General features: G+C 34.8%; 1 long non-coding RNA gene across 13 annotated transcripts in view; it reads left to right on the top strand.

Moving 5' to 3' along the window:
* LOC131046607 (uncharacterized) overlaps positions 1-22,240 on the top strand; it is a 35,358-nt gene extending 13,118 nt beyond the window's left edge. The window contains exons 4-15 of one of the 13 annotated variants that reach the window (XR_009106038.2): positions 889-964; positions 11,006-11,037; positions 11,136-11,167; positions 11,266-11,297; positions 11,396-11,428; positions 11,529-11,560; positions 11,651-11,772; positions 15,407-15,485; positions 21,478-21,509; positions 21,608-21,639; positions 21,738-21,769; positions 21,873-22,240. This is a non-coding gene — a long non-coding RNA (uncharacterized LOC131046607). Of the gene's footprint in view, positions 1-888; positions 965-11,005; positions 11,038-11,135; positions 11,168-11,265; positions 11,298-11,395; positions 11,429-11,528; positions 11,773-15,406; positions 15,486-21,412; positions 21,510-21,607; positions 21,640-21,737; positions 21,770-21,872 lie in introns of all 13 variants that reach the window. The other 12 variants (XR_009106046.2, XR_009106045.2, XR_009106040.2 and 9 more) reach the window with 12 other exon arrangements.
* Positions 22,241-25,481: the final 3,241 nt, after the last annotated feature.

The raw sequence follows: 25,481 nt of genomic DNA, 5'->3' as shown, positions 1-25,481 counted from the left end.
TGAATTGAAATGAACAAGATCTCCTGATCATGAAACTGCACTTGAACCGCTGTGTCAAGCAAACAATATCAGGGCAAACACAACTAACACTTTGGGGGTAAATCAGTCTGGACCTTAAACCAATTTATCTTTAAGCCCTTAGACTTCAAACCACAATTATCTTATCTCTACAATAATTAGACATGAAACCACAAAACACAATACACAAGAGAACACCGGATTTACATGGAAAACCTTAAGCAGGGAAAAAACATGGTGAGAATTAGACTCATAATATGAATAATTGATTACAATGTTTTAGGTTCAAGGCCAAGGAAGCTTACTGTTCTTGATTTGGACTTGCAAGACTAAGGTGCACAACCTTAGGGCAAGATACAATGGACTTGCATTAGTGAGGTGCGCAATCCGGTTTGCATTACTGAAGCTCACTGCTTCAGGGCAAGATGCAGATCTGCACAAGCTGCCAAAATTACACACTGTCTTCTTGTAGGCACAGGGAAATGATGAATTGAAATGAACAAGATCTCTTGATCATGAAACTTCCCTTGAACCACTGTGTCAAGCAAACAATATCATGGCAAACTGTAATGTCCCCTACTAGGAAGCTGCCAATTATGAGGTATAAAAGGGATGTTTTAGGATATGAATTTTACCATTATTTAAATAAATTCTTCATATGATTTCACTTATTATTTATGCCATGTGGCTATCAAACATCAAATTTACTATTGTTGTTATTCAATCAAATTCTTCATATTCGTTTACTTATTATTAATGCAATGCAGCTATCAAAATTCATATTATTCTTTATTTAAATTTTGTCAATTTTTTTATGCAAAGAATAAATCTAAACCAGTGTTAATTTTAATTTTGGTGTTTTTTCTACAGAACCCAATAAAAGGGCCACAAGCTGAGTGTATGAACTCTGAAGGACCATGGTTGGCAAAGCGCACCTGAGTGTCAGGTAAAGATTCTTATGAATCTTTGCTTAGGCTATGAAGCTTGTCGGTGTCTAAATAAATCCATCCATTTGGAAAATTTATTCATTCCATGGGTTTATTGTAATTCATATTCTCAATAAATCTTATGACTGTAATGGGGATTGCATTCTATTTGTGCAGTTGATTGCAGAATAAGTTAAAGCACATTAATAACCGAATAAATTATATTTTTTATAATAAGTATAAATTAATATTTAAAATTGAGGCAAATTAGAATTAAAATGCCTAAGTAAATTTAGGCACCCCTACCTTCCCACGGTTCTTGGCAGCTCCCCCATTCTCAAGTCACCTCTCCTTTCATTTCATAACTCTATTTTTTGATTGTGTCTACATCTAAATTCATTTTAGTGCATCAAATCAAAATGATCTTCTATGAATTGCTCCTTATGATGAGTGAGCATGTTTGAGTGTGAGAGGATGTGAAATTGATGTAAATGAATGCACGTGGCATCAAATTGTGCAAATGAATGTTCAGTGGAGAGTGAATCTGGATACAATTGCTGTGGAGACCAAAGTCAGTAGGATGACTGTTGGTTTGCAACTTCCTTCCCAAATTTCTTAAGTGATCATGCATTCTTATGTTACTACCATCCTTCACCTCAACAAAACACTTATTGAAAAGCCTTTTCCAACGGTTTAGACTGCTCCACCCTGATCCCTCCCATACTGCAATGGCCGCTTTTCCCCTCAATCCAATGGAGAAACATGTTATATCCAAGAATCAATCTTTCTCTTCATTGTCATAGGCATCATAGCTGACTTTGCGGCTTAATTTGATGTTGTTTGGCAATATTTTGGACAATCTATCTAATAGAGACTGCCAATAATCTTTGCAAGATCTATCATATAGCTGTGCCCCTAAATCTTTGAGTGACGAACGTAGACAATTGCAAGCATTTAAGAACTCCTCAATGAGATCCTCAAATCCTGACAGCAGAGAGGGTTGCAAGAATGCATGCCAACAAAAGAGCTGCTTGGCATGAGTGGCATTGAGAGGTGTCATTTGATCTATATGATCCATGTCAAAGCGTCTCCCATGCCGGCGAAAAAGTGTTGAGTTGGTCTATATGATCCACATCATCCAAAATGGCAAGCACAGATATGTTATGCGGATCTTCACAATTCAACCTTTAACATATATGTATATACATACACACATCTCTATAAAGAGAGAAAGAGGGGTTCACACATATATGGTAGACATGTATGCGAAATGGGGAAGTACAGACAAGGTGCGTGAACTGTTTGACAAAAAGCCTCAAAGAAATGAGGTCTCATGCACCAACTCTCCCTCCCTCTCTCTCTCTCTGTACACACATATATGGTAGAAGCAGAGACAAGACATGCGAACTGTTTGAAAAAGTGCCTCAGAGAAATGTGGTTTCCCAACACCCCCTCTCTATCTCCCTCTTTCTTTGTATGCACACATATTGTAGGATGTGTGCAAATTGTAGAAGCATAGACAAGGCATGCGAACTGGTTTTGCAAAATGCCTCAAAGAAATGTGTGTATATAGAGAGATGTATAAGATGCATAATCACCCTTCTCTATCACACATTTTGGTAGACATGTATGCAAAATGTGAAAACAAAAGGCATGTGAACTGTTTGAAAAAATGCCTCAAAGAAATGTGGTCTCACAACTCCCCATTCTTCCTCTCTCCCTCTTTCTCTTTTTCTGTATGCACGCATATTGTAGAAATGTATGGAAAATGTGGAAGCATAGACAAGGCATGTGAATAGTTGGCAAAATTCTTCAAAGAAATGTGTGTATATAGAGATGATTATATATCATCTCTCTTTATACACATTATGGTAGACATGTAATCAAAATGTGGAAGCGTAGAAAAGGACAGCTGTTTGAGAAATATTTTCAAAATGTGTTTGTTGAAAAGCCTTTAGAAAGTTTTAAATAAATTTAAACCAGCATCCTGCCTGCCTGTGCTCAAATTGGAGCTTCGAAATAGGGTATGGACATCCATCAAAGCATAATTGAAAATGAATTATTTTTCAGATGTTGTAATAATGGGCTGAAGCTAAACTGGCTCCAAAACAGTCAAATTGTACATCGTGTTATTGACCGCTTGGAAAATCGCAGCTGTAGCTTGCAAAATCAACGGTGTATAATGTGTGACTAAGTTTCGTGTTATGCACTTTCCGTGCAAATGTACCGTGTTTTTGGAGCCAGAATAGCTGTGTCCAAAACGAGTCTCTCTCTCTCTCTCTGTCTCTCTCTCTCTCTCTCTATATATATATATATTCTCTCTCTCTCTTTCTCTCTCTCTCTTTCTCTCTCTCTCTCTCTATATATATATATAGTAGAAAAGGACAGTTGTTTGAGAAATATTTTCAAAATGCGTTTGTTGAAAAGGCTTTAGAAATTTTTAAACAAATTCAAACCAGCATCCTGCCTGGCTGTGCTCAAGTAGGAGCTTCGGAAGAGGGTATGGACATCCATCAAAGCATAATTGAAAATGAATTATTTTTTCAGATGTTGAAATAATGATTGCCACTCCCTATGTATGTATATGTATGTATGTATATGTATGTGTATATGTATGTATATATATATGTCTATATATATGTATGTATAGAGGAAGAGCACCAGTTACTGCCCATGTTCCAATAACTGTTCACTCCTTGCACACCCAACCCCCCAATTACTAACTTTAAAGAAAGCAAAAAAAACAAAACTAAAAGCCCATTAATAAATTTCACATGTACCAGTAGCCACCCATTTTTTAGCATTTTTGGACTGTAATTGGCCCATTTGTGCACCATTATTGGTATCCATAGTGCACAATTATTTGGGCATTTGTTTATAAGTATTGGCAATTTTAAGTGCATGGTTATCAAGGCATCTTTAAAAAGGTATCGGACAACACTTTGAAATGTGTACTTTTGACCCTTGTGCACATAATGGATCCCACAGCGTGCACATCATTACTACACAGAAGCTAGTAGCTATAAGTAGTTAAGCCGCATGAGGAGACAACAAAAAAAATCGTCGAAATCCGATGGATTGTTTAGAATCTGTGGGTGCACAAAGTTAGCTATAATGACTACTGGTACGCTTCCTCTCTCTATGTATATACACGCACATGTATAATGTACATGTATATGTATGTATAGGTATATGTATATGTATATGTGTGTATATATATGTATATGTATATGTATGCATATGTATGTATATACATATACATATACATGTGTGTATATGTGTGTGTATACATATATATAGTTGTATATATGTGTGTGTGTGTATACATATACATCCATATATATATACATATATATATACATACATACATATACATATACATATATACATATACACACACACATGTATCTATATATATATATGTATGTATATACATATACACATATGTATAAGTATATGTATATATATGTATATACATATACATGTGCATATATATATATATATATATCCATTTTTCAGATGTTGTAATAACTAGCATACCTATATTATTAAAAATCTATGTAAAATAGGATGATAGACATCAAATTTTAAAAATAAAATTAAAGCAGAGAAAACAAGAGCTGTGAGACAGCATGAGTCCCTGCCTTTAGCTAAAAACATGCTAGTAATGAGTGAAGTGTTGAGAACAATTAAGTAGTTGTTTATCTAGCAATAGTAAATTGATAACAAAGAACTAATATAAAATTTTCATCTTTAATTCTAAAGCTAAGTATATCTATCTCCCCGTACACTACACTTGTTCAACAATCTCTCTCTCTTACAGAATACAAGAACTCTAGGATTTACAAATGAATAAACTTCATCTCAGTGAATTATTACCTAGGCTAGATGAAAAAAAAACAAAGCCTAATATTTTGGTCATATATGTTTGAAGAACAAATCAAAAGAAACAACTTTAAGAAATAGTTACTTACCTTGAGCAGTAAGCATGTGAAATTTGTAAGACTGTGTTGAGACTGTGTTGTGCAAAGGATACCCTGCCAGACAAAAACTCATTTATATTGTCAATTCATATCACAATATTATCCTTTACAAAGAAGAAAAGCTGAGTTTGGGAATCCATTTTTCTCTATTGGGTGTTTCTTACCTAACCCACTTGTCTAATAATAAAGAAAAAAAAATAACACAACTTCAAGGAAAGTGAACCCCAGTTTCCCTATATTCTGCTAAAATTTATATGCCCCCGAATCCATTCAAAAAGCGTTGCATAATAAAACTACTAAAATACTGAATATCCCTATCAAACTCCATGAATGGTAAAGCCAGATGTATGCTCACTCAAGTTTTAGCTAACTGGAAAAAGGAAAAAGGAAAAAGAGGAAGGTTCAGGAATCCACTTTACTCATTGTGATTATTTTATCATACCCACTTGCAAAATAATTACACAACTTCAATCTCAATGAGCCCTAGTGTCCTTGTATTCTGCTTAAATTATAAATTTATAATCCTATGATTCCGTTCAACAAGGATAGCTATTATCCCTATCAAATTCACACGGGTTTCATTTAAAGAATACTTCATTCAATATTCGATACAAAACCTCAAATTCAATTAGAAATGCAAAATGTCAGTACAAAATGAATTTGAAAAATAAACACGGAATGCATAGGATAGGCCTAGTGCACCAGTAGGCAATGTAAGAAGGCTACAGGCCATGCTGATACTGTAATACTATTATGCAAACGGAAAAAATGGAGCATGCCCAGGTTTTGTAACTGCCATGAAATGCAATGGTTGTAATATACACACAAATTTTGTCTTGAGTTATTTGTTGCAACTGCACAAACAACCTTGAAGGTGAAACCCCTACCAGTTGCAGGGAAATAAGAATGGAATTGGTATTATGCAGATTTCTATCTACATTTGCAAAAAAGAGTCCCGAGCTTTAACCTATAAGTTCACACCAATGGAAGGGTCAAATTGAATAGGATTATAGAATTTTCCCTACAAATATTTGATAGGCGAATGTCTGACTTGGTGGGAGGATGGTTTGCCCCTCGAAATTGTTTGTTGGGATCAAAGAGTAGTTAATGGGTAACAAGACCAGCCTGTAGTGGTATGCAGACTAAAAAAATTCCTCTTAATCGCGGCTTTCAAAATTCATAAAGATCCCTAATGCAAGTGGACAACAAAACTGTCCAATCTGATATTGATTTGCTGGATAAAAAAGTTCATATGCATTACAGAAACACCTCAAATTCCTGCCATTGTTGTGGCGAATTTTGTGGACAACGGAATATAAAAAAAAAACATTTCCGCTCTTCTGCTTCGTTTCAAGCGAGAAATCTATGATTTTGTAAGGAGAATTTTTCTCAACACAAGAACGACATTGAGGACAAAGTGTCTGTGCAGAAGGATATCAGTAGCCTTAGCCTATACATTGGCCATAGAGCCAAAAGTCTTGAAAATGAAAATGAAGCTAAATGAAAATTCTTCAAATTAAGTCACAGTAAACAAAGCTCCTGCAAAAAAGTCTGGATACTGTTCTCTAAAACCCCTGTCAGTGAACAAATAAATGAATGAAAGTCTCAGGCAATAATCAGCGATTCTGGAAAATACCCACATTAGTAATAACAATGAAGTTGAGCAATAAAAAAAATAGGGGTTTTAATTAAAAAACAAATAATGAAATTTTTTACTAACAAAAACAGAGAAACAATGGTAGCGTTCTGCAACTAAGAATTGCTGACAAATCATACCTGTATTTATGCAGTCTTCTTAGGAAACTTTTCGCAAACAAAATGGTCTGCTTCCTTAAATCTTTCACCCTGCCAAATGAGAATGCAACAAAATTGTAGAAGCAATGAACGCAGTGTAGTTTTTTTAATGAATGACACACAGATTAAAACTGCCACGAATGCCAACTGGAGTCATTAAAAAACCTGTACAAATGCCTGTTTCAAGTTACAAAATCATTAATGAAATTGTATAGAGCACTTGCGGTAAGCACAGTGCCAACTAATTTCTATATTTTTTGTTATTGAAAATTTATTTAAGCCCCCAGGAAAATTCTATCAGCCAATAATGTTTTTAGGAAAAAATTAAAATAATTTGAAAAATAAAAAAAATCAAAAGAATCATACTTAAAACTTTAGAATTAAATATTTTTGATTTCATTTGACAAACTAATTGAGTTACATGAAAACATTAGTTCCCTGCTTAAGGCAGGGACTAATAATCTTTATCTAGCAATCATTTGCTTTCTTCCTTAAAAAATCAATATAACGATCATGTGCACAGCAAATGCAAATGCAAATGTATGTACATATACATATACATATACATATGTATGTATGTATGTATGTATACACTATACATACATACATACATACACATACACACACATACATATATATATATATATATATATGTATATACTATATATATATGTATGTATATATATGTATGTATGTATGTATGTGTATATCTATATGTATATGTCTGTAAAGAGAGAAAGAGGGGTTCACACATATATGGTAGACATGTATGCAAAATGTTGAAGCACAGAAAATGCATGTGAACTTTTTGAAAAAGTGCCTCAAAGAAATGTGGTCTCACAACCCCCCACTCTCCCACTCTCCTTCTTTCTCTTTCTCTGTATGCACATATATTGTAGAAATGTATGCAAAATGTGGAAGCATAGACAAGACATGTGAACTGTTGGCAAAATGCCTCAAAGAAATGTGTGTATATAGAGAGATATGATTCTCTATACACACATTGTGGTAGACATGTATGCAAAATGTGGAAGCTTAGAAAAGGACAGCTGTTTGAGAAATATGTTCAAAATATGTTTGTTGAAAAGGCTTTAGAAATTTTTAAACAGATTCAAATGAGCATCCTGCCTGCCTGTGCTCAAATTGGAGCTTTGGAAGAGGGTACGGAGTCTGGACATTCATCAAAATATAATTGAAAATGTATTATTTTTCAGGTGCTGTAATAATGAATGGTCAAAAGGCATGAAATGATAAGTTGCGACTCCCCCAGTATGAAGTATAAAAGGGAGAAGAGAACTCATTTGAAGGGGGGATAATTTGGGAATCAGAAGTGCAGATCTTATTTAAATAAGAAGTGCAGATCTGATCGTGAAAGGTTGTGTCCCTTTCAAAGGGCAGAAATAATGAAGAGTTGCACTCTTTCAAAGGGTGCTAATGGTGAAAGGGTGCGTCTCTTGCCAAAGGGCATACATGATGAAGAGGTGTGACCTCTCCCTCACATTGAGAGATATAAAGGAAAGGAATCAAAAGCATTCAGTGACATCACCATTGATCAGATCAGATCAGAACTGTTATTTACAGGCAGTAACATCCTTGTTCTTGGTGGTATGCATGGGGATGTGCGTAATATGTATGCTTAATATACGAGGCTTGATAATGTTCTTATGCAGAATTTAATAGTAATATTAATAGAGACTGCAATAGGTATGACAGTCATACTTAATTACATATTTATTCATAATACATTAGAAGTTAGTGTACTGATAGCCCATTCCTTTATCATCCGCCATAGCCCGTCATGAGGATAGGTTGGTTTTGCTAGAGGGAGGCTGAGCAATACCACACAAGACAGGTAAGCCCACAATGGGATATGGACAGAGTCCTGAAACCTCGAGGGAGCCTACTTGTAGACTGGTTTCCAAGCGCCCTATGATGAGTAATTCCCCATCCTCCGTTAGGGTTGATGATTAGGAAAGAAGTAAGGATTGGGGCCTAAGTATAGTAACTGTCAAATGTATTATGAATCATAATTGTTCCTTAATTTTAATAATCTGCTTTAAGACATAATAATGCATAGTGATGTATGTTAATCATTGGGAATTGGCAGCCTCCCAGTAGGGGACATTACACTCTCACACTCAAACATCCGCACTCAGTCTCTCATATATATATTGGTGTTGGTAATTTTCCTTTTAAGCTAAAAGTTAATTCTTTGACCTTTGCTGTAATATTTTGAAATGGTCTGTGTTCAGAGAAGAGCAGTACAGCTAGATATTAGATCCTGGTTAGTACTGAGTTTGAAGTGACCTGACCTGCCTTGTGCTTGTCCTATTACTCACTGCCAATACCAGTCCTTAAGTAATATCCAACAGTAGGTGTTATGGCTTTTTGTAAAAATAATAAGTTTTCACAACGTTGATGTGATTACAATACAGTGGATGGGATGTGATATTTATCAGAAGAGCTAGTTGATCATTGAAATGGCCCTGCAGTTATGATTACCTAATATCTAATTTTTTTACGCATGGAAGCTTGTGGAGAATATTTGTAGACTCTTAAGCCTTGCATATTCTGTATCATACACCAATCCCGATTCCCAATATGTGGAACAGGTTTAGAAATGAGTAAAAAGGAAATATTATATATTTTGATGTTTTTGGGGCTGTTTTGTTTGATCTGGACCACTGTTTATAGCAAAATTTTACTTCCAGCGATTGACTATAGCTTTGAAGTTTGAATTTGTGTTCTCCCTAGAGTTTATCTATTAATTAGGAAAGTTGTTGTTTTTGAGGCTTTTGAGGGACCAGTTATTATATGTGTTTTGGTGGGTATACACACACACACATATGTATATGTCTATACATATATATGTGTGTAAGGAGAGAGAGAGGGGTTCGCGCATATATTGTAGACATTTATGCAAAATGTCTAAGCATAGACAAGGCGTATGAACTGTTTGACAAAATGCATGGCAAGAAATGTGGTCTCATGCACCCCCTGCTCCCTCTTTCTTTGTACACACCTATATGGTATAGATGTATGCAAAATGTGGAAGCAGAGACAAATAATGTTGAACTGTTTGAAAAAATGCCTCAAAGAAATGTTTTCTGACAATCTCTCTCTCTTTCTCTCTATGTACTATGCACATATATTGTAAAAATGTATGCAAAACGTGGACGCATAGAAAAGCCATATGAACTGTTTTGGCAAAACGCCTCAAGGAAATGTGCGTGTTTATATCAAGTGTTGCATGGTCACCCCTCTCTCTATACACATTATGGTAGACATTTATGCAAAATGTGGAAGCATAGAAAGGCATGCGAGCTGTTTGAAAAAATGTCTCAATGAAATATGTGTAGATAGAGAAAGATGCATAATCATCTCTCTCTATATGCACATTGTGGTAGACATGCTTCTGAATGTGGAAGCATAGAAAAGGCATGCAATCTGTTTGAAAAAATGCCTCAAAGAAACGTGGTCTCACAACCCCTGACTCTCCCTCTTTCTCTTTTTCTGTATGCACATATGTTATAGAAATGTATGCAAAATGTGGAAGCATAGACAAGGCATGTGAACTGATGGCAAAATGCCTCAAAGAAATGTGTGTATATAGGGTATATCATCTCTCTATGCACACATTATGGTAGACATGTATGCAAAATGTGGAAGCGTAGTAAAGGACAGCTGTTTGAGAAATATGTTCCAAATGTGTTTGTTTAAAAGGCTTTAGAAATTTTAAAACAAATTCAAACCAGCATCCTGCCTGCCTGTGCTCAAATTGGAGCTTCCAAATAGGGTATGTACATCTATCAAAGCATAATTCAAAACTGATTTCTTTTTCAGATGTTGTAATAATAAGTGCCATTTCCAATCACCACAGCCTTCACAAAAAATTATGCGCAAAATTCAATGAAGAAGAATTTATGTACAAATTCTGTTGAATGATGTCAAATTGTGACTAATTTTCTTTGTAGCTTTATATATATGAGATTTGAAGTTCCTTGTGGAATCTATCCTATTGCATCATGCTATGAGGTAGCCGTAGCTTTGATAACTCACTGAGGTCTATTCCAATACATTTTCATTGATAAAAAATGTGTTGAAATATTGATACAAAATGAATGTCTAGTTCTAATTTGCTTTTTCTTCTGAAGATTTAGTTTCCTTTGTGAGGATCGAATCATTCAGTTGAATTGTGCATTGAATGGATTTCTGGAAGGAAGCTTTTGTTTGGACACTGTCAAAGGGAGCCTAACACCCTTATCAATTTATCATATTTTGCAGGTTGCTTTACCTTATGAAGGAAATTGGCTTAGGTAACTTACATTATGAAGAAAATTGGTGCAGCTGTGGTATTGAATTGCTCACACTGTCAAAGTGACTAAAACCTTTATCGATTTATCATATTTTGCAGGTTGCTTTACCTTATGAAGCAAATTGTCCCAGGTAACTTACATTATGAAGAAAATTGGTGCAGCTGCTGTGTTGAATTGCTCATATTGTTAAAGTTACTAACACCCTTATCAATGTATCATATTTTGCAGGTTGTTTTACGTTATGAAGCAAATCGGCCTAGGTGACTTATATTATGAAGAAAATTGGTGCAGCTGCTGTATTGAATTGTTTACACTGTCAAAGTGACTAACATGCTTACCATTTTATCATATTTTGCAGGATACTTTACCTTATGAAGCAAAGTGGGCCTAGGTGGGAATTCAGCCTAGATACCTCCTTAAGAAAATTTGTCTAACTGCTATATTGAATTGCATATATTGTGGGTTGATCCTTACACTATTGTATTTTGCAGGTTGCTTTAATCTCTGAAGCAAATTGGACCGGGTACCTTTATCTTTTGGAGAAAATTGTTCTGGCTATTGTATTGGATTGCATACATCTTGGTTTGTTGTTGAATTAATTGGTATTTTATAGGGTATGTTTACTTCTGTTCACTTAGACCACTGCAGTGGATGGCCCTGCTTTTCACGATGCTTGCAGCTGCATTCCCCATCTTCAGTTCCACCATAGCTGTTACCATAACTTTGAAGTCCTAGGTATTACTTTGTTTTAGATATAAAACTTTAAGCTCTGTATGGCCAGTTTGGGATATGTCTTTAGCCTGCTTTTCCCCAAGGAGGGGATTTGATGGATTGATATGCCATCCATGTTAAGTGGATGGTTTTTATAGTTTCCTGAACTCAATAGGTTTCCAATAATTTTTTTTCATGGATGGTTTTTATAGTTTCCTGAACTCAATAGGTTTCCAATAATTTTTTTTCATGGATGATTTTTAGTTTCCTGAACTAAATAGGTTTCCAATAATTTTTTTTCAAAGAACCTTGCAGTTTCATAAGGATCTCATGGCATGGCTTTCTTCTCTTTCTTGCTTTTGCAATATGGCATTATTATTAATTCTCATTTCCCTTAGGTAATTCCAAAGCATGATCTATACAAATGACTTTGAAGTTCTAGGATACCTAATGACGTGTGTTAGTTCAATGTTGTTTGGTATTGTATAAGATTAATTTAATATTTTTTTAAACTATAATCACTTATTCTGGGAGTCATTTTTTTAATCTTTTGAAATTGAAATTGAGGTTTGTTTCTCCATTCAATTTCGTTTGTACAAGATGCCTGAGTTGCAGGTGAGGATTTTCTTAAGAGACTTTTTAGAATATCAATTTTACCATTATTTAAGCAAATTCTTCATATTCTTTCGCTTATTATTTATTCTATGTGGCTATCAAACTTCAAATTTACTATTGTCATTATGCAATCAAATTCTTCATATTCTTTCACTTATTATTATTGTTATTTGGGTATCAAATTCTTTACATTCTTATTCTATATGAATGATTTTAAACAGAATGAAAACAAAACCACATGAAAATGGGAATACACCAATATAGAGTTTAGATGTTTGAATTCTTGCGTTTACATTCTTATTCTATATGAATGATTTTAAACAGAATGAAAACAAAACCACATGAAAATGGGAATACACCAATATAGAGTTTAGATGTTTGAATTCTTGCGTTTGTGTTTGCATTGAATGCATGCAATTTCGTAAACTCACAAAATTAATAAAGCTTATCTCATGGCATTTTTATACCAATAACCTGTCAACTAAATAAGTCAAGGATTATTAAATAAAGGGCTATATATGTAGGCATCTATCATTAGGGATTATGCTCATTTCTCGAGTAGAAAATATAACAAAAGACGCCATCTTTGTATCTTCTATGGGAGATTTCTTGGAGTCATTCCTTATTTAAGGAATGTTGTATGTAGTGTACCACTACTCTTTAGGGTTTTTTAATTTTGATTCTAAGTAAATGGAAGATGGGCATATTTTCCCATCAAATATCTGTGTGCATGTGATTGTGTCTTATTATGTCGAGAGGCATCTACAATGACATACAAATATCCATAAGCAAAAAATTGATTTTGAATAAATTTGACGTGTAGATGACTGGTAAATGCATGCATGTTTCAGTTTCTCTATAAGTATTATTTTATTACTCTGAATAAAATAGAATCATTGCCACTTGTTTCTAAGTATATGAAACTGTTACATCTTTAATGAGAGTGTGAGAGTGCAGCATTATTCAGCTCCATGTCCTTCTTGACACCTAATAAACATGCAAGACAATTATGTGATATCTCTCGGCATTATTTTACGTATATTTTTTAAGAGTATAGGTATACTAGTTCATAGATACTTTCTGTATATTTGATATTTGATTCTCAAGGGATAACTATCTTCTTAGAAAGCTATTGATAGCCCTTTATTTACCAAGGAACTGTACAGTATTATTTTACTAGTAACCAAAAAACTATCTAGCATTAGAAACTTTTTTTAGCTTCCACAATTATATTATGAAAACAGTTTACAACAGTATTGCAAAAAGCAAGTGGACAGTGTTATGCCCCCTATTTTCATGTGAACTGAATGTGAAAGCTAATATTTTCAAATGCCTTCTCTAGTAAGTGAGGAGATTGGGTCAATTATTGATGACAATATTTCTGGGCTAGCCATTAATACAGTTTCTCTGAATTATAAGTTCCAAAGAAACGAGACTCGGACTCGGTGCAGACTCGGCAAGGCTGACCCGACTCGGGACTCGGCAAAAACTAGGCAGATGTTGGCAAAAAAACCAATTTCTAGTTATTTTTGCCTAGAGCGAGTCCTGGAGCGGCAAAAAATCGACAGGACTCTGCAAAAACTAGGCAGATGTTGGCAAAAAGAATAATTTCTAGTGATTTTTGCCTAGAGCGAGTCCTGGAGAGTCACAAGTCCCTGAGACTCGGCTAGGGTCACTCGGCTCGGGACTCGCTAGGACTCGGCGAGTCCTGGAACTATAGATTATAACATCTTCATTAACCAAAAAATTTCAGAAAATATAACTAATGCTGATGAGCAAATTTTTGGAATAAAAATCTAGGGGAAGGGGTCAAATTACTGTTCATGTTCTGATAACCGTTCATTGGATTTTGCTAAAGAAAAGCCCACTTAAAAATCATCTAGTGGGCCAATAGCTGCAAAAAAAAGTTTGTAATTAGAGGAATTGTGCAACTTTATTGGTACCAATAGTGAACGATTACTGGGCATTTGTGTGTAAGTGTTGGATCAGTTGTAAAAATTTGTGGTGGTGGTCAAAGCGAATGGTTAATGGGTCAATAGAGAATATGTATCGGACGTCAACTTGAAATGACCACTTTTGACCCTTGCATGCATAATGAATCTCACCATGTTTGTCATAGCTACCCAGGAGCTGAAACAATAGCTATAAGCACTTAAGTCATATACAAAGAAAACAAAAAAATTGTCAAAATTCAATGTACCGTTTAAGAACTTAGAATGCACAAAATTTGCTATAACTACTAGTGGTACCTTTACCCTATAGGCTAAAGATATTGATGAAATGAAATGCAATTCTTTAATATCCCTAGCAGACACGATACTAACGAGACATCATTTATATGGAGATTACTTTCAAAACTTAAAAGAAGTAAATTTAATCGATTTAAAAAGTGACAACATTTAATGCCTTGGGGGACGTGCCCTCAAACAGCTTAATGCCACATCTGTTTATTAACAATCTATGTTGCTCTCTCATTTATTCTATGCATCATGCGCTTCCATGTGTGCTGTTTCAATGCAAAGCTTTCATTTAAAAGGCAATGGCAGATTTCTCTTCAGAAGACTTCGTACATCTTGGTTTTTTAACAAAGCCTTTTTAATGGGCTTCAAATTGAAATCTTGAGCATTGCTCGTTTTGTTTTCCATTTGTCTTTTATCACTTCAAATCCTTCAAAGGTCAGTTCTGAGGTCAGTTCTGATTCCGTCTTCGTTGCGAGGCATAGTTTGGGCACGCCTTTCCTCTTAGTTAAATTTAACACCCTAAAGATTAATTGATTCATTCTTAATGTTTTTTGTTTCAGGATGGTAATGGCTTTTAACCCTCCCTTGCTTTTATCTGCAGTGTTGGAACAATTTTGTGTTGCTTTCCAAACATATTTCAATTAGGCCCTGGCCTTTTAGGGTTTTATTTCTGAAATATAATACTTGTGCCATAACTACCTTTATTTTTTGCACCAGCGCCAATTTTTTATTTAAATTTTGTCAAATTTTTTTATGCAAAAAATAAAATTAAACCAGTTTTAATTTTGGTGTTTTTTGTACAGAACGCAATAAATCGGCTAGCTACAAGCTGAGCGTAGGAACTCTGAATGACCATGGTTGGCAAAGCGCCCAGATTGTCAGGTAAAGATTCTTATGAATCTTGCTTAGGCTATGAAGCTTGTCAGTGTCTAAATAAATTCATCCATTTGGAATATTCATTCATGCCATGGGTTTTTTGTAATTCATATTCTCAATACATCTCATGACTGTAATGGGGATTGCATTCTATTTGTGCAGTTGATTAAGTTAAAGCACATTTTCTTATAATTAGTGGACATTAATATATAAAATGAGGCAAATTAAAATTAAAATGCCTATAAGTAAATTTCCATGGGTCTTGGCGGCTCCCCCATTCACAAGTCACCTCTCCTTTCATTTCATAACTCCATTTATTGAGTATGTGTAGATCTAAATTCATTTGTGGTGTATCAAATCAAAATGTTCTTCTATGTATTGTTCCTTAGATTGCTCCTTAGGATGAGTGAGGATGTGAAATTGATGGAAATGTATACCTAAAAAAGGAGCACTTAGCGTCAAATTGTGAAAATGAGTGTTCGGTTGAGACTGAGAGTGAATCTGAATGGATTGCTGTGGAGACCAAAGTTGATATGGTGACTGTTGGTTTGCAACTTCCCTTTCCAAATCTCTTGATCATACATTCATATGTTACCACCATCCTACACCTCAACATGACACTTAATGAAAAGTCTTTCCCAACTGTATAGTTTACTGATACTCCACCCTGATCCCTTCCATACTGCAATGGCAGCACTTTTCCTTAATCCAATGAAGAAAGATGTTGTATCCAAGTATATCTCTCTCTTCATCGTCAAAGCCATCATAACTGACTTTAAGGCTCAATTTGGTGTTGCCCGGCAATATTATGGACAATTTATCTAATAGAGACTGCCAATAATCTTTGCAAGATCTACTATATAGCTGTGCCCCTAAGCCCTCGAGTGACAAAGGCAGACAATCGCAAGCATTTAAGAACTCAACGAGATCCTCGAATCCTGACAGCAGAGAGGGTTGTAAGAATGCATGCCAACAAAAGAGCTGCTTGGAATGAGTGGCATTGAGAGGTCTCATTTGATCTATATGATCCATGTCAAGGTCTCTATGCTTTGCTGGGAAAAAAGCGTTGAGTTGGTCTATATGATCCACATCATCTAAAATGATAAGCACAGTATGTATATATATGTATGTGTATTTGTGTATGTATATGTATATACATACATATAGATATATACATGTACATATACATACATATAGATATAGATATATACATGTACTTATACATACATGTACATGTACATGTACATGTACATGTACATATATATATATATATATATATATATATATATGTACATATATGTATGCATGTATGTATGCATGTATATGTATGTGTATGTGCGTGTGTGTACACACATATATAATATACATGTACATATGTACACATGTACGTATGTATGTATATATATGTGTATGTTTGTGTGTGGTTTAATGTGTGTATGTATATGTATATGTCTATGTATATGTATATATATGTGTGTGTACTAGTATATCTATATTTAAAAAAATATATGTAAAATATGCCAAGAGATATCTTATACTAGAAGAGAATCATCTGTAAAATAAATGTTTTTCTAAAATACTAAACACCAAGAATACAAATCCATTAAAGTCCTGCATGCAAAAAGCTGTGACTAGAGACAAGTGGCGAGGGTTCTATTTTATTTGGAGTAATAAAATTACACCTCCACAAAAGCTGAAACATGACATATTTCATGCATTTACCCATCATTTGCATGTCAAATTGTTTCAAAAATGGATTTTTTGTTTACGGACATTTTGATGTCATTGTAGATGCGTCTCGGCATAATTAACTCTTATTAGTACTTGCTATAGGCAATACTATTCTATTTACTGAAGCATTGACTGGTTATTTAGTTTCTGCCGAAGGCATGATACTATTGCATTCGTTCAATTCAATTCTTTAATTAGTTTAGCCAATAAGACTATTGCACTCTCCTCAAATGAATACAACATCACACTACTAATTGCACCTAATCCTAACTCTAAATACATAGCCTAACACTATTCGCAAGAACTTGATGCATTGCATCCCTTGTTCATAAATTGGTTTTGTACCAATTATAAGATTTTATTTAATGTCTTACATGTTGCGTTTTGTTTACAGCTAGCATACATATAACAACAATAATAATAATAATAATAATAATAATATATATATAGAGAGAGAGAGAGAGAGAGAGAGAGAGAGAGAGAGAGAGAGGCACCCACATGAATTGTTTGACAAAATGCCTCAAAGAAATGTGGTCTCACAACGCTACCACTTTATCTTCTTCTTTCTTTGTATGCACAGCATATTGTAGAAATGTATGCAAAATGTGGAAGCATAGACAAGGCACGTGAACTGTTTTAGCAAAATGCCTCAAAGAAACATGTGTATATAGAGAAAGATGCATAAGATGCATAATCATCCTTCTCTGTACACACATTATCATAGACATGTATGCAAAATGTGGAAGCATAGAAAAGGAATGTGAAATGTTTGAAAAAATGCCTCAAAGAAATGTGGGCTCTCAAACCCCCCCACTTCACCTCTCTCCCTCTTTCTCTATATGCATATATATTGTAGAAATGTATGCAAAATGTGGAAGCATAGACAAGGCATGTGAACTGCTGGCAAAATGCCTCAAAGAAACTTGTGTATATAGAGAGAAATGCATAATAATCTTTCTCTATACACACATTATAGTATGTATGCAAAATGTGAAAGTGTAGAAAAGGACAGCTGTTTGAGAAACATGTTCAAAATGTGTATGTTGAAAAGGCTTTAGAAATTTTTATGTACTTTCAAACCAGCCTCCTGCCTGCCTGTGCTCAAATTGGAGTTTCGGAATAGGGTATGGAGTTTGGACATCCATCAAAGCATAATTGAAAATGGATTTTTTTCATACGTTGTAATAATGAGTGCCACTTCCAGGCACGCACAGCCTTCAAAAAACATGTGCACAAATTCTCTTGAATGATTTTAAATTGTGTCATTTTTTTTTGTAGCTTATATATGAGATTTGAAGTTCCTTGTAGTATCTATCATATTGCCTCATGTTATGAGGGAGCCGTTGCTCTGCTAACTTACTCAGATCTATTCAGATTCATGTTCATTTATAAAAATTGTTTTGAAATAATGATACAAAATGAATGTCTTATTCTAATTCAATCTACAATTTACAAAATGCTGGGTTGACCCCTCAAATTTCAAGTTTCAAGTTCAGATTTGGTCAACTCCTGGGTATTTTACTGTGGGCATTATGAGCCAGCTAAACAGTCATTTGAACAATTTGATGCTCCATGCTTGTTTTTAAGGCTTCATTTGCATCCATTTCACATCCTCACACTCAAAACACCCTCATGTTGATGTTTTTTTTAAATGAAACCTTGAACACAGAATAAAATACTAAGCATTCTATCCTGTCTTGAACAAGGAAACCTTATATGCTAAATAATGTGATCAAGTAAGGCTACCCCAAGGTTTCTTTAGTTAGGTCTTGACAATGCAAATGGATAGACTCAGTGAATATGATGTGATCTTGTTGGTAATCACAAAGGGACCTACATTTATGAATTGCAGCTCGAACCTGCAAAGTAACTTCTCTCAAACAAAGAAATATCAAAAGGAATAAAGGGCTTGGGAATCTAATCTAAGACCTAAGAATAATGATGATGATAGATGATGTTTAGATAGACAAATTCCTTAAACCAAGCTTTGCTTCATTATGATAACAACAACTACACAACACTGATGCCCACATTCCTTAAACCAAGCTTTCATATTTTCATAATTTCATTTTTCACATTCAAAATTGCAATCCTTGAAGCTCATCCGTACACTATACCTGATTTAACAACTTAATTCCTGGACCCACTTCTAGACTTATCAAGACAAAACCTGTTCACCCTAAGGCTAGAAACTTTGAAATTATTGCCAAGCTAACTAAACAAAGCAAAACTACTGACTTAAGAAGCGAAAAGTGGGGATTCCCATTTGCAATGGGGCGATGTGTGAAAACATCACAGTACCTCACTCATTCTCATATTTATAGGTGGTGGTAATTTTCTTCTTATGTTAAAAGTTAATTCCTTGACCTTTGCTGTAATATTTTGAAATGGTCTGTGTTCAGAAAAGAGAAGTACAACTCTAGATAACTAGATCCTGGTTAGTAGTTAGTACTGAGTTTGAAGTGACCTTACCTGCCTTGGGCTTGTCCTATTACTCACTGCCAATACCAGTCCTTAATCAAAAGTCACACCCAACAGTAGGTGTTTTGGCTTTTTGAAAAAAAAAGTTTAAACAATGTTGATGTGATTACAATATAGTGGATGGGATGGGATATTTGGTAGACTCTTAAGCCTTGCCTGCTTTCTATATCATGCACCAATCCCAATATGTGGAACAGGTTTAGAAAGGAGTAAAAAGGAAATGGGGATGTGTCTAGATGTTTTTGGGGCTGTTTTGTTTGATTTGGGTGACTGTAATAATGCTCCCAGGGATTGACTATAGCTTTGAAATTTAAATTTCTGTTCTCGCTAGAAGTTTTTCTATTAATTAGGAGAGTTGATGTTTTTGAGGGTTTTGAAGAACCCAATTATTATGTGTTTTGGTAGGTAAATTTATATACACACATGCGTATATCTATATATGTGTGTATGTAAAGAGAGTGAGGGGTTCACACATATATTGTAAAATTTTATGCAAAATATCTAAGCATGGACAAGGCACGTGAACTATTTGACAAAGTGTCTAAAAGAAATGTGGTCTAATGCACCCCCTGCTCTCTCTCTCTTTGTACACACCTATATGGTAGACACGTATGAAAAATGTGGAAACAGAGATGAGGCATGCTGAAATGTGATCTCACTCTCCCTCACTCCCTCTTTTTCTGTGTGCACATATATTGTAGAAATGTATGCAAAATGGTGAATCATAAAAAAGGCATGTGAACTGTTTTGGCAAAATGCCTCAAAGAAATGTGTATATATCGAAAGATGCATAATCATCCCTCTCTCTATACACATTATGGTAGGCATGAATGCAAAATGTGGAAGCATAGAAAAGGCATGCAAACTGTTTGAGAAAAATGTCTCAAGGAAATGTGTGTATATAGGGAGATGCTTCTAAATGTATAAGCATAGAAAAGGCATGTGAACAGTTTGATAAAATGCCTCAAAGAAACGTGGTCTCACAAAACCCCACACTCCCCCCTCCCCCTTCTCTCTCTCTATGCACAAATATTGTAGAAATGTATGCAAAATGTGGAAGCATAGACGAGGCATGTGAACTGTTGGCAAAATGCCTCAAAGAAATCTGTGTACACAGAGATGCATAATCATCTCTCTCTATACACAAATTATGGTAGACATGTATGCAAAATGTGGAAGCATAGAAAAGGACAGCTGTTTGAGAAACATGTTCAAAGTGTGTTTGTTGAGAAGGCTTTCGAGACTCTTAAACAAATTCAAACTAGTACCCTGGCTGCCTGTGCTCAAATTGGAGCTCTGGAATAGGGTATGTATATCCATCAAAGCATAATTGAAAACGGATTTTTTTTCAGATGTTGTAATAATAAGTGCCACTTCCAATCACCACAGCCTTCACAAAGTTTATGCACAAATTCAATAAAGAAGAATTTATGCACGAATTTTCTTGAATGATTTCAAATTGTGACTAATTTTCGTTGTAGCTTATATATATGAGGTTTGAAGTTCCTTGTAGTATCTATCCTATTGCATCATGCTATGAGTTAGCCGTGGCTTTGATAACTTAAATCTATTCTGATTCATGTTCATTGATAAAAAATGTTTTGAAATATTGATAGAAAATGAATATCTAGTTCTAATATGATTTTTCTTCTGAAGATTTAGTTTCCTTTGTGAGAACTGAATTCTTCATGTGAATTGTGCATTGAATGGCTTTTCGGAAGGAAGCTTTTGTTTGGACACTGTCAAAGGGAGCCTAACACCCTTATCAATTTATCATATTTTGCAGGTTGGTTTACCTTATGAAGCAAATTGGCCTAGGTAAATTACATTATAAATAAAATTGGTGCAGCTGCTGTATTGAATTGCTCACACTGTTAAAGTGACTAACGCCTTTAACAATTTATCATATTTTGCAGGTTGGTTTACCTTATGAAGCAAATTGGCCTAGGTAATTTACATTATAAATAAAATTGGTGCAGCTGCTTTATTGAATTGCTCACACTGTTAAAGTGACTAACGCCTTTAACAATTTATCATATTTTGCAGGTTGCTTTACCTTATGAAGCAAATTGGCCCAGGTAACTTACATTATGAAGATGATTGGTGCAGCTGCTGTATTGAATTGCTCTCACTGTCGAAGTGACTAACACCCTTATTAATCTATTTTATCATATTTTGCAGGTTACTTCAAGTAATAGGTAACTTACATCATGAAGAAAATTGGTGCAGCTGTTGTATTGAATTGCTCACACTGTCAAAGTAACTAACATACTTACCATTTTATCATATACTGTGGGATAGTTTACTTTATGAAGCAAAGCGGGCTTAGGTGGGTCCTTGTGAAGCAATTCAGCCTTGGTACCTCGTGAAGAAAAATTGTAACTGCTATATTGAATTGCTTACATTGTGGGTCGAGCCTTACACTTTTGTATTTTGCAGGTTGCTTTATTTTCTGAACTAAATTGTTCTGGCTCTTGCATTGGATTGCATACATCTTAGGTTGGTGTTGAATTAATTGGTATATTATAGTGAATGTTTACTTCTGTCCACTTGACCATTGCAGTGAATTGCCCTGCTTTTCACGATGCTTGCAGCTGCATTCCCCATCCTCAGTTCCACCATAACTATTACTATAACTTCGAAGTCCTAGGTATTATTAATTCTCCATTCCCGGTAGGTAATTCCAAAGCATGATCTCTATAAATGACTTTAAAGATAGTTCTAGAATACCTAATTACGTGTGTTAGTTCAATGTTGCTTGGTATTTAATAAGATTAATTGAATATTTTTTTTCCAATTATAATCATTCATTCTGGCAGTCATTTTTTATTAGTTCCTGCCGACACGCATCAGTTGCATCCGCTGGACACATTTCATTTTTTTTGTGCATTTAGCCTTGGGCAAATGTTTACATATTTAAATAGAATTAATAATTCGTATGAAATTATTTATGTTTAATATGATTGGTTAATGCCATTAAAATTTTGCCCCCGTTAAATGAAATATCAGATTTTGGAACTTTAGACATGTATATTTTAAATGATAAGTACCATAAGTACAAAAATCTTGCGTGCTTCTAAGCATTAAGTACAAAATCCAAAATCGAATGCAAACATTTGTTTTGTAGAAATTTGTAAAAACTCTTTGCTCATTTAATGGCATTGAATTGAGTAGGGGAAGAGCACCAGTAGTCTGAGGGTGGTTGATACTTTTTACTTCAATAATAGTACAAATAAAAACTATTGTACGAAACATAAAATATCAATTTGTGTGTGTTTATGCACCGATAGTTGTGACTTTAAAGTTGTTATTCTTAAGAAATGTACCATTAGTTGTGAAAAGTAACCAATTATGTGATTGAAACAACATAAAATATCAATTTTTGTGTGTTTATGCACCGATAGTTGTGACTTTAAAGTTTTTATTGTTAGGAAATGTACCATTAGTTGTGAAAAGTAATCAATCATGTGATGCCACATCAATTGTACAAGTATTGGGGCCTCTTTTGCACGCCTATTGGTCTCATTTTTTTTTGGTTGGTTTGGACACCTTGGCAAAAACCATGCTGATGTGGCACCATACTTGACGATGTGACCCTGAAACCTTAGTTATAAGCAGGGGACTTGCCAAGTAAGCTACTGTAAAAAATTGGGAGTAATTTGAAATTTCAAAGTAGGATTTTGAGAAGCGCGAAGTTAGGGTGCACAACTACTGGGTCCTCTCCCTTATTGACGGACTACACTTTGTTTTTATTTCATTGAATGCATACTCATTTTGTATCATTCCCTTGCAAGACATAGACTTGCAAGACATAACAATGGTGAAAACATTAGTGGCAAAGGTTGATAATATTGACTCGGTGATACGATGGCTGATAAGAAATTTTGTATCATTCCCTTGCAAGACACAGACTTGCAAGACATAACAACGGTGAAAACATTAGTGGCAAAGGTTGACAATATTGACTCGGTGATATGATGGTTGATAAGAAATCTTTGTCTGAAAATTAAAAAATGTTAGTTTAAACAGATTAAATCTTCTGTTATAGTTGTTATGGCTGTTTGTTTGCAGAAAACAAAAGTTTGAATGAGGTGCATAGAAATAGGAATCAAAATTACTTTGGGTGAAATATATATATGCCTAGGGTGCTATTAGACAAATAACCAAAATATTCGCATGGATTTGACCTACCTGATCACGCTTCATAGTCCTCAAACCCTAATCTTACCCAAATTCAAAAATCTAGCAATAACATGAATCAAATAGCCCAAATTTTAAGAACTATAATAGCCCAAATTTTAAGAATTATCTTACCTTTTCAAACCAAATTTCTGTGCAAAAGTCCGCAGATTGTGAAAGGCTGGAAAAGCTTCTGTATCAAGGAAAAGTAATTGATAATACCATCAAATTGTTCTCCAAGCTTTGATCTTTAAAACAAAAAATTAAAAATCTTGAAGTGCCCATTTCAAAACTATTGAAACACAAACCTCCCACTGCTAGCGATTGAGTTCATCGATCTCCTTCCGGAGTTCCTCCGCAGTCTTCTCTAGCATAGTGTCGGCTTTTTTTTTCATTGCTTCAGATCATGGAGTAAGGTCCATTGTGAAATGAATTAGCTAAAATTGAGATTTTACTTTTTATTTGTAAACCTGAATTTATACGATCAGTCGGTACATCTTTCTTTTTTCTAAGCCCCACAAAAAACAAATCTACAACAACCCCCCCCAATTTCATCGCATGTGTTCAACAAAATTGAAATCTACAACCACCACCCCAATTTCATCGCACGTGTTCAACAAAATTGAAGCAAATAATCCCAAATTTTATAGCGAATTTTTTGAGGTAATGACGCATATTAGCATCAATGAAATTAGAACATTCAGATATAAGCTTTGAGAAAGTCATGTAATTATTTTACCTATTCGGAGCAAAAATTCTGCTTGAAATCCTAGTTTCAAAATGTGCAAGAAGGAAAAATAGTAGCAAACAGGTAAAATTACAATACGAGTGAAGGCATAAAAACTACAATACTTGAAATCATGCTTACCCACAAATAAGTTTTTTATCCAAAAAAAAATATGGAGAAAACAATTTCCTTTAGTTTAATCAACAGATTATAAAAACTATTTTCGAACAATTGCAACTTGGACAAGTAGGTGTGAATGAGCAACAAAGACATATACTTGCCTTTATGGTGACTTAGTTCCAAATCTCACTCCGATGTCCTCTTGCTGTGTTCGCTGTAAAGACAGTCCCTTATAACCCTGCTTTTTATCAGATCCTCTGAATTATAGGCTAGGGCTTTGTAGGTGTTGAGCACAAGATGTCATTGAGGGGGGGGGAGGTGAATCAGTGATTTCCAATTTTGGTCCTTTTCTAACCTATGCGTGTAAACCGGTTAACAGATCTAACATAAAGCAGACATATCGGTTAGAAGGGAGAATGACACAAATGCAACCACACATGAAAGTGACACCACATAACACCATATGCACGAGGAAAACACAAGATGGGAAAAACCTCGGTGAGAAATGCTGCTGGAGACTATTGCTCCAATCCAACATCACAATGAAACATTCAGTTACAACTTTTAGGGCACCAACCCAAGGTGTACCATTCCTATTTTAGGGCACCAACCCAAGGAGCACCAATCCCTGATTTTAGGGCACCAACCTAAGGAGCACCAACTCCTGCACCGAGCTCCAACTCAGTGATTACAATATCATGTGATAAATGCAAAAGTAATATTCTTGTTACAAAAGAACTTTGCAACTCTCATGTATGTCTCTC

This window comes from Cryptomeria japonica, chromosome 10 (assembly GCF_030272615.1).
Source record: "Cryptomeria japonica chromosome 10, Sugi_1.0, whole genome shotgun sequence".
NCBI lineage: Eukaryota > Viridiplantae > Streptophyta > Pinopsida > Cupressales > Cupressaceae > Cryptomeria > Cryptomeria japonica.
The sequence above is the reverse complement of the archived record's forward strand: the minus strand, read 5'-3'. Positions and strand labels throughout refer to the sequence as shown.